The sequence below is a fragment of the Amblyraja radiata genome, chromosome 14 (assembly GCF_010909765.2).
Source record: "Amblyraja radiata isolate CabotCenter1 chromosome 14, sAmbRad1.1.pri, whole genome shotgun sequence".
In the NCBI taxonomy this organism is placed as follows: Eukaryota; Metazoa; Chordata; class Chondrichthyes; order Rajiformes; family Rajidae; genus Amblyraja; species Amblyraja radiata.
Genome location: NC_045969.1, coordinates 12,246,457 through 12,258,973, shown reverse-complemented (window position 1 = coordinate 12,258,973; position 12,517 = coordinate 12,246,457). Strand labels below are relative to the sequence as shown.

The 12,517-nt window shown below is 42.5% G+C and overlaps 1 protein-coding gene across 1 annotated transcript in view; it reads left to right on the top strand.

Moving 5' to 3' along the window:
- The first annotated feature begins 434 nt into the window (after window positions 1-434).
- Window positions 435-12,517, top strand: part of zbtb21 (zinc finger and BTB domain containing 21) — a 33,682-nt gene continuing 21,599 nt past the window's right edge. Inside the window, exon 1 of the mRNA XM_033032537.1 lies at window positions 435-604. The gene's annotated coding sequence lies outside the window, so the exon portion shown is untranslated. The remainder of the gene's footprint in view (window positions 605-12,517) is intronic.

Here is a 12,517-nt window from a genome sequence, read left to right as displayed (position 1 = left end):
AGCAGATGTGTAGCCCATCCACTGCCCTCGATAACCTATCACAGTGCATTTAAAATATTAAAAAATTGCTGATAAAGAGTCCCTTCCCACCTCACTCCCTCCAAATTCCACTAGCCCCATACTCCTCTCCACTCCACTCACAATCTCTCTCCCACACACACTCTCCTCCCTCCACTATCATCCAATTTCGTTTCAACTGCATTTCGTTGTCTCTGTACTGTACATTGACAATGACAATTAAAGTTGAATCTGAATTTCCAATGACCAATTTCCCTGTGGGGACGAATAAAGTTTATCATATTCCCTCCTCCCCCCCTGCCCTTAAGAGCCACCACTGCCGCCGCCTTGCGAAGAGCCGGGGTCCCTCCCCCCGCGGCGGCCTGGGCCGGGCCAATGAGCGCGCGGCGCTGGTGACGCGGGCGCGGGGAATGACCTCATCCCTGGTGTGGCATGACGTCAAATTCAAGATGGATGGAATCACTACCGTGGCGCGCGCCACCGCAATCTAAAGCCTCTCGGCGGAAAAAAAAACCCCATCACCGAAAGCTGGCGATTTCACCGCCACTTTTTTTTCTCTTCCCCACCCCAGCCCACGCCCTGGAAGGTGAGTAGTTACCGAGATTTGCGGCGGAGAACCGGAAGTTCTCAAGAGTTGTCTCTGTATGTGTGTGTGTGTGTGTGAGGGGATAGAGAGGGAAAGCGCGGCCTGTCCTGACGTAACTCGGAGCCGCTCTCCTCCCTCCCTCCCTCCCTCCTCCCTCCGTCGTCCATCAGCCGTCATCCTCTGCGCATGCGTCAACAAGCTCCGTGGCGTGACCAGGCTGCCGGCGCATGCGCGGCGGGCCCGGTCCCGGGCAGCTTGAGCGGGGATTGTCCAACACTGCGCATGCGTCAACAGGGGTCCGTGACGTGTTGGGGCGTCTTGCGCAATCGCGGCGGTCCTGGCCGGTGGGCTGGAAGGGATTGTACATCATTGCGCATGCGGCAAGAAGGTCCGTAACGTAGCCCACTACCGGCGCATGTGCGGCGGGCCCGGCCCTGGGCTGTTTGGGAGAGATTGTCCATCACTGCGCATGCTTGTACCGTGTGGGGCGTTTGCTGTTGATGAATGTACTGGGATAAGGGAATATACAGCAAAGTGAAAGGCAATCAGGTTGAATTACAGACCAGTTAGTCTAACATCGGTAGTGGGGAAAATGCTAGAGTCAGTTATTAAAGATGGGATAGCAGCACATTTGGAAAGTGGTGAAATCATTGGACAAAGTCAGCATTGATATACGAAAGGTAAATCATGTCTGACAAATCTTATAGAATTTTCAAGGATGTAACTAATAGAGTGGATAAGGGAGAACCAGTGGATGTGTTATATCTGGACTTTCAGAAGGCTTTCGACAAGGTCCCACATAAGAGATTAGTATACAAACTTAAAGCACACGGTATTGGGGGTTCAGTATTGATGTGGATAGAGAACTGGCTTGCAGACAGGAAGCAAAAAGTAGGAGTAAACGGGTCATTTTCAGAATGGCAGGCAGTGACTAACGGGGTACCGCAAGGCTCAGTGCTGGGACCCCAGCTATTTACAATATATATTAATGATTTGGACGAGGGAATTGAATGCAACATCTCCAAGTTTGCGGATGACACGAAGCTGGGGAGCAGTGTTAGCTGTGAGGAGGATGTTAGGAGGCTGCAAGGTGACTTGGATAGGTTGGGTGAGTGGGCAAATGCATGGCAGATGCAGTATAATGTGGATAAATGTGAGGTTATCCACTTTGGTGGCAAGAACAGGAAAGTAGACTATTATCTGAATGGTGGCCGATTAGGAAAAGGGGAGATGCAACGAGACCTGGGTGTCATGGCACACCAGTCATTGAAAGTAGGCATGCAGGTGCAGCCGGCAGTGAAGAAAGCGAATGGTATGTTAGCATTCATAGCAAAAGGATTTGAGTATAGGAGTAGGGAGGTTCTACTGCAGTTGTACAAGACCACATCTGGAGTATTGTGTACAATTTTGGTCTAATCTGAGGAAAGACATTCTTGCCATAGAGGGAGTACAGAGAAGGTTCACCAGACTGATTCCTGGGATGGCAGGACTTTCATATGAAGAAAGACTGGATAGACTCGGCTTATACTCGCTAGAATTTAGAAGATTGAGGGGGGATTTTATAGAAACTTACAAAATTCTTAAGGGGTTGGACAGGCTAGGTGCAGGAAGATTGTTCCAGATGTTGGGGAAGTCCAGAACAAGGGGTCACAGTTTAAGGATAAGGGGGAAGTCTTTTAGCACCGAGATGAGAAAAACATTTTTCACACAGAGAGTGGTGAATCTGTGGTATTCTCTGCCACAGAAGGTAGTTGAAGCCAGTTCATTGGCTATATTTAAGAGGGAGTTAGATGTGTCCCTTGTAGCTAAAGGGATCAGGGGGTATGGAGAAAAGGCAGGTACAGGATACTGAGTTGGATGATCAGCCATGATCATATTGAATGGCGGTGCAGGCTCGAGGGACCGAATGGCCTACTCCTGCACCTATTTTCTATGTTCCTATGAATATACCTTTCAACGACTCACTGTTACTTGCGTTTCGTTTCTATTTATTACTCTAGTGTACACTAACTTTTATCCTTGAAAAAACGAAGGACTTTAATAGTTTAAGAAGGAACTGCAGATGCTGGAAAATCGTAGGTAGACAAAAATGCAGGAGAAACTCAGCGGGTGAGGCAGCATCTATGAAGGGAAGGAAATAGGCAACTTTTCTGGCCGAAACCCATCTTCAGACTTTAATAGTTTCCCGATTATTGCATTGCTCTTGCATTGCTGAAGGAGCTTTCCGCCTCCCCATACAGCATTGGCCCGCTGAGTTACTCCAGCATTTTGTGTCTATCTTCAGTGTAAACTAGCATCTGCAGATCCTTCCTATACATTTCCTATGTAATGGGGTGTGGATATGTGGTGAAGGAATGGTATTTTCTTCCATTGAAGTAAGTCTGAAGAAGGGTCTCGACCAAAAACGTCACCCATTCCTTCTCTCCAGGGATACTGCATGTCCCGCTGAGTTACTCCAGCATTTTGTGTCTACCTTTGATTTAAACCAGCATCTGGTTCTTTCCTACACATGGTATTTTCTTCATTTTGTTGCCTTCGCCCCAGCCTTTATTTATCTCCAGCATTTCCAAATCTGTTTTGTTTTACACTTGGATATTCAAAGCTTTGAAGCATTGCATTTGAAATTAAGTTTGTTTTCTTTCAACCGTGAAACTGCAGTTTTTGACGGAAAACAGTGTGAAGGCATTTTCATCCAAGAACCGCAACCTGAATTCTGTATTGTTGTTCTAGTTATACGTCTGTTTTACATTTAAGCAGAGGTACGGTTTCCATGACAGGTACAATTTGGAGGAATGTAGGTAGCAAGTGTAGTTGAGGTGTAAAAGCCGCAACTAAATGGCTGAACAGGCACGAGGAGCCGACTGGCCTATGTTCTTTTAGGGGGCAGAGTAATTTAAAAAAGCATCATCCACGTTTACACATTTTTCTATTGTCATTTCTTAAGAATTCTCAATAAACCTAAACCACATCTGATGAGTCGAGACTTATGAATCAGCTGAGTAGGGAGGGTAAATTTGCTGCCTGTTTTGTACTTGATTTGTTATAACAATTTAATAATCATTAAATGTTCCCGATGTTGAGTGAATCCAGAACCAGGGGCCACAGTTTAAGAATAAGGAGTAAGAACGGAGACGAGGAAACACTTTTTCTCACAGAGAGTGGTGAGTCTGTGGAATTCTCTGCCTCCGAGGGCGGTGGAGGCAGGTTCTCTGGATGCTTTCAAGAGAGAGCTAGATAGGGCTCTTAAAAATAGCGGAGTCAGGAGATATGGGGAGAAAGCAGGAACGGGGTACTGATTGGGGATGATCAGCCATGATCACATTGATCACATTTGGCTCGAAGGGCCAAATGGCCAACTCCTGCACCTATTGTCTATTGTCTATTAAATATTTTTTGAAATTGAGGTTAAGGAGTCTGTCCTGCTACAAATTATTTGTCTATTTTTATTCTCACTAGGACCCATATTAAATTGAAATTGAGCTCTGTGCATCAATTTTGTTTTACACATGTGTATATTTGCTGTCTGCATAAAAGGCAAGTTTATACTAACTTGCTTTTCGCTTTCCCCAGTTCTGATCAAGTCTTTGACGTGAAATTTTTAACTTTTAATTATCCACAAATGCAGGATGTTTCGAAGGCAAGAGAGGTTTCATCTGAATTCTGTTTGAAGCACTGAGGTGCATAACTAATGTTTTTTGGATATGGTGCACACTGTAGCATGTGCCAGTTGTGGAGAGGTTGCACATTTTGGGTGGATTGAATGGCAGTTAAGAGGACGAGTTGGTCTATGACAGTGTTTAGTTTGTGAGTTATTGGAAGTGCACTTATCAAATCAAGCAGGAGATATTCCATCAGAATTTAGAGATACAGCGCAGAAACAAGCCCCCCCCCCCCCCCCCCCGTTCATTAACACAAGCCTACACACACTAGGGATAATTTACATTTTTACCAAGTATACAAACCCAAGCCAATTAACCTACAAATCTGTACGTCTTTGGAGTGTGGGAAGAAACCGAAGATCTCGGAGAAAACCCCATACAGACAGCACCTGTAGTTGGGATCGAACCCAGGTCTCTAGAGATGAACCCTTGTCTAAGACCAGAGGGATAATTATGGACAATCGGCTTTGTTTTATGTAAGGCCCGTCCTTTAATAAGCTTCAGCGAGCCAGTTAATTATAGCTTGGAGCTTGGCATCCAAGTACATGCTAAACACACGCTTGGATTCTAGACATGTCTAGAATTGATAGTTTCACATTTCCAGAACCACAATTTATACTGACAGCAGAAGACGGATTAAAACACATTGGGAGGTCATATTATTGTTTAATATATTAGTAATACTGAACGGAATACCTTTTTAAATAAAGATCATTGTAACTTCTCAAGCCATACACGAGATCCCAAGCAAGCTGGAGAGTAGGTAACTTTCTTCCTTTTTAGGAAGGGAAATGGCATTAAATTCGACCAAACCGAGATTTTAGGTTGGTATGCATCATGTCAGTGGTAGGGAAGCTGTTGGAGAGGATTCTTAAGGATAAGATTTAGTCTTATTTGGAAAAGAATTGGCTAATTAGGGACAGTTAGCCTCGCTTTATGGGACGGGACATGAATGGCAAATTTGATCGAGTTTTTTGAGGAGGTGATGAGGATGATTGGGGTTAGGGGCAGTGAATATTGCCCACATGGACTTTAGACTGACAAGATCCCTCATGGTAGGTTGATCCAGAAGATTAAAAGATGCATGGAATCTAAGATGACTTGGTAGTTTGGATTCAGAACTGGCTTACCCATAGGAAGCAGGATAGTGGTGAAAGGGTGTTATTCTGGTTGGAGGTTTGGGTTACAGGTGTTCTGCAGGGATGTAGAAACCTGGAAGATGTTGGTTTTCAAAAAAAGACACAAAAGCTGGAGCAACTTAGCATGTCAGGCAGCATCTCTGGAGAAAATGAATAGGTGATGTTTTAGGTTGGGACCCTTCTTCAGACCCCTACCACTTGATTCCATCATTGAACCACTGCCCCCACCTTGTGTGGTTCCAACTGTCAGGTCGACCACGGTGGCGCAGCGGTAGAGTTGCTGCCTTACAGCGTCAGAGATCCGGGTTCGATCCCAACTATGGGTGCTGTCTGTACGGAGTTTGGACGTTCTCCCCATGACTGCGTGGGTTGCCTCTGAGATCTTCGGTTTCCTCCCACACTCCAAAAACGTACAGGTTTGTACGTTAATTGGCTTGATGTATGTGTAAATTGTCCCTAGTGTGTGTAGGCTTGTGTTAATGTGCGGGGATGGCTGGTCGATGCGGACTCTAGGCCGAAGGGCCTGTTTCTGTACTGTATCTCAAAAACTAAAACTAAAAAATCATCTGAGGAAGGGTCCCAATCCAAAACATCATCTGTCCGTGTTATCCATAGATGTTGACTGATCTGCTGAATTAATCCAGCACTTTGAATTTTTTTGTAAACCAGCATCTGCAGTTCCTTGTTTCCCCAGTCTACCCAGTCTTTCGTCATAGCTGAAACACTCCATCCGAAATGACATCCTGGTGAATCTCCTCCATGCCCTCTCCAGTATACTTAATGCAATAGTGTGGAGATCAGACCTGCACACGATTCTCCAGCTAAGTTCTAAGCAACATTTTTCAAAGTTGTACAAAAGCTTCTTGTATGTTGTGATTGGAAATGAATGTAACTGCCCTGTATGACCTCTTTACCACCTTATCTATTTGTGCTGCCACCTCAGGTCCTTGGTCTTTTACAACTAGATCTACTTGTCCCCCTATGGCTCTCTCATTCATAGTAATATACCACAGATCCCAAGTGTGCAAACACAAAAACATGCACCTCCCTGTTGATTCTGGATCTTCTACCCTCCCCAATCTGGGTCAGTAAAACACTGAATCGAACACTGGAGTCCAAACCCTTCTTTACTGGTATTCACCGCGGGGCCGGCCTCTCGTCCACTCACTCGAGCCCTCAGCAGCCTCGTGCAAACACAACAGAAGGAAAGACAACCGACCGACCCTCCCCAACAAAACGATCACCCTTTTATACCCCTATAAGTGGCGGGAAACTAACGACGCGAATGTACAGGGGGAGGCAACTCTTTTGCCCAATCACAGATACAGAAAAAGCGTCAATATATTGAAATAAAACAAAAATCTCTTCAAGGGTCCAGACTTAGTGGTGACAGGTGGGTCACATGAATGGGAAGCAACCCCTCTGCCCAATCACAGATTCAAGTGAGTTTATTGTCATGTGCCCCTGTATAGGACAATGAAATTCTTGCTTTGCTTAAGCACACAGAAAATAGTAGGCATTTACTACAAAACAGATAAATGTGTCCACATACCATGATATAAATATATACACACATGAATAAATAAACTGATAGTGCAAATAACAGAAAGTGGTTGGTAATAATCAGAGTTTTGTCCGAGCCAGGTTTAATAGCCTGATGGCTGAGGGGAAGTAACTATTCCTGAACCTGGTTGTTGCAGTCTTCAGGCTCCTGTACCTTCTACCTGAAGGTAGCAGGGAGATGAGTGTGTGGCCAGGATGGTGTGGGTCTTTGATGATACTGCCAGCCTTTTTGAGGCAGCGACTGCGATTCAGTGCATGGAAACAAAGTAGAAACATCTTCAGGAGCCCAGACTCGGTGGCAACAGGTGGGTCACATGATTACCAAGAACTGGGCCTGCACCCTATGATGTCACCACCAGAGAAGCCCAGTCTTTCAGACACCTGCCTTTCCCAAGGCACCCCAGTCCCTGAATATTCACATCACCACCCTCCGACGCAGCCTGCAGCAGCTACGCAGAACTCCATTGGAAAGATCTGAGATTATCGCACCGGGCCGGGCTGACTCCTACTTCAAAGATCCAGTGCTGTCAAGACACAGGGCCTTAAAATTAGAAAATAAGAAACACATTTATGCCACTGACATCAAGAGTGTTTCGGTGATGTGAAGACCAAAATATCCTCATGTCAGTGGCAGTGTAAGCAATGCAAATTATGCCTGAGGATGGATCACGACCTGAAGCGTCACCTATCTGTGTTCTCTGGGGATGTCACCTGAGTTACTCCAGCACTTTATTGTGTTTCTTTTTTGTGAACCAGCATCTGCAGTTCCTTGTTTCTACAATTTATGTTGGATTGAGTACATTTGGGCAATGCAGGTTTTACTTAATCTTGTATCAATAGAAATATTTATTTATAATTTGTAGTACAATCTCATCGAAAGTTGCTGTTCATTGAATGGTATACAAAAAAATTCAAGGACCATTTAACTTTGGTAACAAATGAATGTCCTAAAACATATTAACATAACACAATTGCAAAGTTATAAATCAAAAGGAAGTAGATGGATATTTTTCTTTGTTAGGTCCTGAGATTATTGGTGAAGACCAGCATAAAAGCTGCTGGATATAAATTGTACATCCTGATTCGGGGAGCAAGGCAAACTCCAGAGTCAAATGATAATCCTGGATTATGGTTTAATGGGTTGATTGTGATTTAAGATGGGGAGACTATTTCCTGAATTTTCCAAGAATAAAATTTAGAAAATGGAAAAACTTAACGTTGAATTTTGCGAAGGATCTATATATAATAGTATCGCCATACCTTTAATCAGACTTCCTTTGCTGCAATTATATTTTCCTTTTATCGTATTGGATATGCATGGTGATAATTCTGCATGTTAAAGTAGCAAGGACGTGATGAGTAGGCAAATGATAACTGCAACTAGAGTAAATTGTTAATGGACACAAACATCTTGGTTATTGCAAGGCTTTGTCCAGCCGGAGAATTTTTATTTGGAAAAGTCGCAGAGAAGGCAGCACTCGAAAGCCTGAGCTATAGGAAGAGGTTATGTAGGATATGGTGAATGCACAGACTTATTTTGTATGGCTGGGTAATTAAGAATTAGAGGGCACAGAGTTAAGAGGGTAGTCAGCTAATAGGAACCCGAGGGTCAATTTGTTCACATAGAGTGGTGGGTATATGGAACGAGTCAGAGTTGACGCAAGTACAATAACATTTAAAAGACATTTGGACACGCACATGGGTTGGGAACGTTTGAAGGAATATGGCCCAAACGCAGGTAAACTGAACCATTTTAATTGGGGCATCTTGGTCGGCATGGATAAGTGGGGCTGAAGAGCCTTTTTCCATGCTCTATGGCTGGTTAGTGTCAAGAAGGGATCCATGACTGAATAAGGGATAAGGGGTAAGCCATTTAGAACGGAGATGAGGAAAAACTTTTTCACGCAGAGAGTTGTAAATCTGTGGAATTCTCTGCCTCAGCAGGCAATGAAGGCCAATTCTCTGGAGGCTTTCAAGAGAGAGTTAGATGGTGCTCTTAAAGATAGCGGAGTCAAGGGATATGGGGAGAAGGCAGGAACGGGGTACTGATTGTGGATCATCAGCCATGATCACAGTGAACGGTGGTGCTGGCTCGAATGGTCTACTCCTGCACCTATTGTCTATAACAGGTAGTCAAAGAGAAAAATAAACAATGCAGAATATAGTACTACAGTTTCAGATAAGGTGCCTTTATATATGTGCGTTCAAGGCTTGTCCTGTTTGATGGGAGAAGAAAGAATGACTGGTATGTGAATGGTCCTTGAATATTGGCCGCAGAAGCATTAGAGGATAGTGTCGATGGACAACTCTCTGCATGAAAAAGTTTTTCCTCATCTCCGTTCTAAATGGCTGGTTTGCATGTGGGAACTGGGCTGCACCACAACTCTGCAATTTCTTGCGATCTTGAGCAGAGCAGTTCCTAAACTTAGTTGTAATGTAATGTAAGATGTTTTCCACAATGTATCTGTAGAAATTCGAAAGAGTCACTGGAGGCATGTCAAATTTCCTTTATCTTCTGAGGAAGTAGAGGCTTTGATGTGCTTTCTCAGTTCAGTTTATTGTCACGTGTACCGAGGTACAGTGAAAAGCTTTTGTTACATGGTTACCAGTCAGCAGAAAGACAATACATGATTACAATTGATTCATTTACAGTGTATAGATACATGATAATGGAATAATGTTAAGTGCAAGGTAAAGCCAGCAAAGTCCAAACAAGGATAGTCCGAGGGTCTTGGCCGTTGCACCAATGTGAGATCTTAGATTTAGATCCAGTGGCGATTAAAGAAAGTCAGCTTTTGTAAGTAAGGATCTATTGAAAGAGCAAACTGTTAAAATCTTAACTAGATTCCAAAAAGAAAAGTTTTAGTTGCAAAAAAATCTTAAAAGGTGCAAAATTCTGCATTTTTATTATCCTGTCAAAGGAGGTATTGTGTACCAGTGACACGAATATACTGGGGCTCACGACAAGTGAAACTATATGAAAATTTGTTCTAGGAAACAGATGACATGGTCGCATTTCTACTCTTTTTAATGGAAGAATAATAGACATGCTTATTATTGAATTGAATTGAATTGAATACCTTTATTGTCATTCAGACCTTACGGTCTGAACGAAAGTTCTCTGGAGTTTCTCAAGTGAAATAGATTTACTTTAGCTGCAAATATGACAACAGATGAGTTAATGATGTGATGAGTTTAATAGGTATAGTCAGAGTAATGTACATTAAAGCCAAAACAAAAATGATATTCCATAAAAATAGTAATGGAATTGTGGGGGTAATGATTGATGAATTGTAATGACACACTCTTTTAAGATTACAAACATGTTATTATCTGTCTGAAGAAGGGTCTCGACCCAAAACATCACTCATTCCTTCTCTCCAGAGATGCTGCATGTCCCACTGAGTTACTCTAGATTTTAGTGCCTATCTTCGGTTTTAACCAGCATCTGCAGTTCCTTCTTACGCATGTTATTATTTAAAACTGCTTGGACATTTTAGTTCTTGTGGGGATTAAGGAAGTAGTTCTGAGGAATGTATTACAAATAGATCATCCATGGATGACCATACAAAAGCCATAATTGTTCAAAGCGATTTCATGTGACATGGTCTGGTTACAGTTAAAAAATAAAGAAACTGTTGTGATGAAGGAGCAACTTTTCCTGTATTTCATTATTTTATCAGGACAACTCTGGACACATTTACATTCCAAAATTTAGCATTGTATGATATACAAGTTCTTTGCAAACGCACAAAACCTGTACTTTGAATCCACCATATTTTCTAAGGCCTTGCCTTTGGATTGAAGATACTTACATCTGCACCCTTTTTGTGTGTTCTGAGATGGGTAATGAAGACTATGAGGGAACCATAGACTCTTCCACAGATAGGGTTGACCGGGCATGTGCCCCTGATACATGCTGCAATGTTCTCATGACATTCCCTTCTCTACTTAAAAGAGGCATGGGGCAGAGATTCCCAGGAATCAGTTGGACATATGTAATTTCTTTGGAGAGCCCTGGGCACATTCTTGAATCTGCTCCGCCCTTGTGGCATTCTCATCCCATGACAACTTGGTGTAAAATATGTGCTTTTGGAACTTGATGTTGTACATGTGAACAACATTTTTGAGCGTAACTAGAACTCAAAAGTGTTGGCGTGGGAGAAGATGCTGCTGCTGATTATCTTGTATTTCATGGGAGGTTGGAGGATTTTTTGCACGGATTTTATTTGGCTATTATTACAGTGCTTTCATTGCTGAGTTTTACGATTTTGATGAGAATGTCATTTGCTAGCAAGCAGGGCTCTCGCTTAACTTTTTTTCCCTGTTGCCAGCCGGGCAACCTTGGCAGCTTTTTAGGTTGCCAAATGACATTTTAGGTGGTCATTTAAGATGGCTTGCATGCCACGTGCTCGGACGAAGTACGTAGTTACCAGTCGGAATTATGCTCAATGAAGCATTCACATATTATTTCTGCTTCAAATAAAGTCACAAACTAACATATTCACCAATCAAGACATGATATATACCACAATGACATGCAGCAAAATTATAATACGGTATTTCAACTCTTTTTACACATTGCAATTAATGCAATTTTTATTATTTCTTTCCACTTCCAAACAAAAATGTGGTTGGATTAATCAGCGTATGTTCAACCTGTGTCAATAAATCCTGGACCTTGATAACATAAATGCTTAACCATGCACACTACAGATTGATGCAGACATGTTTTTTGTGAAGGACCGAAAATTATCATGACATGACATGGCCATAGCATAGGTCGTTATTGCTTTTGGTACAGGAACACTCTTGCTTCCCACATAATTTATCCACAACAAAATATACAGGTTGCAAGGAATTTTCTAAAGGCATTTTATGATAATAGCTGACAAAACTGACTATACCCATCTGATAGGTTAAACATTACACTAACAAGAGATGGCCAAAGGACATAAATGCAGCAAATGTTTGGTAATATATTTAAAGGTGTCAAGACGCCACATTACCAGACATTCAGATTAGATGTATGTGGCAATGAAGATACCCAGTTTGTGAGCACCATTTTAAAAAAAATTGTTGATAAACGCTTTTTCCATCATTCCCACTTCAGAATTAACGTTAAAATTGAAACTGAAATATCTCCTGACCAAATTTGTGATGTATATGACTGACTGTAGAAGTAAAACCTGGATAAATCCAACGTATAGTTGTGAATGTTGCTCATTAAATAACTACAGTACTGATACTCCATATTAACAGCATTGATTTGCCATTAAAATGAATTCTGTAATAACGTGTCAGTGACAATCGAACACTGCGGTTTTATTGTTTCATGTGTTCAAAATTTATTTAATCCATCTTTATGGATTAAAACAAATAATAACATTGGGAATCAAAACATATTTGATTGCATTCTGTTATCAAACATAGTCAATGTTAGCTCTGAAGACATTTCCAGCACAATAGGGTCGGGAGGGGGGGTGTATGAATCAGTGCAGGGTGGATAGATGGTGGGGTGGGGGGGGGGCGGGCTTGAGAAGGCAATCGGT